The following is a 910-nucleotide window of genomic DNA, read 5'->3' on the forward strand; positions in this document are numbered from 1 at the left end:
AATGGCAATTGAAGGGAAGACGCATGGATTGAGGCATTTCCTGAGGCTGGAGCAGAAAGTCGGGGAGTCCAGCAGGGTCAGTTCCAGGCTTTGTTGGGAATCTATTTAATAACATTTGTCTCAGTCCCCAAACAGCTCCTCCTTCTGTCCCCATCACCTAGTATGCCAGGCTTGAGATTGTAGATGAAAAAGTTCTACTGAAAGTAACCTTGCAGGGTGATCCAATCATACATTCCTACCTGGAACAGGTCACACCCAGGTAGGTAGTCACATCCCAGGCATATAATTTCTTTAGTAAAAGGTTTATCTTTGTTTTAAGCAAGCCCTGTCCATTGCTCTTGTGCATCTGGGTTAACCACTTTTGAAATGCCAGAGTAATCTTTTTTAGACTCCTCAGAGGCATAACCACCCTCAAGGGAGCGTATCATCTTGTCATCTATTCTGTAATCCAATCCTCTCCTTGCTTTCTCCCACTTTCATTTAATCCTCCTTAGTTTCCTCCTTAATTCCAAATGCAAGAAACCGCAAACTGTCATTCTAGAAAGCATTTTTCTCAGTCTGTTGAGATCTGGCTTCCAGATATATCTTCTTTTTGGCTCAAATACATTTTTCTAAAAATTCTTTACAGGTTTGGACTTTCTTACCTAGACAAGAACGATCTTGGAAGCACTGTCATCGCATTTCCATTCAAGGCACCAAAATATTCCCATTTAAACATATTTAAAGAAGGTAACGTTAATCCATTAGCAACAAACTGCAGTCAATAGTCTTTTTTAAAGCTCAACACCGATCATCCAATACATTACCTGGCATATAGTTACATTTTGTAAATCATTTGTAAGTTCAAGAAACAGCTGTACTTTAAAAGTGTGTTCTTAAAAAACGATGCCACAGATAATTTCTCCATGCT

Source organism: Pteropus alecto, unplaced genomic scaffold (assembly GCF_000325575.1).
Source record: "Pteropus alecto unplaced genomic scaffold, ASM32557v1 scaffold78, whole genome shotgun sequence".
Taxonomy (NCBI): domain Eukaryota; kingdom Metazoa; phylum Chordata; class Mammalia; order Chiroptera; family Pteropodidae; genus Pteropus; species Pteropus alecto.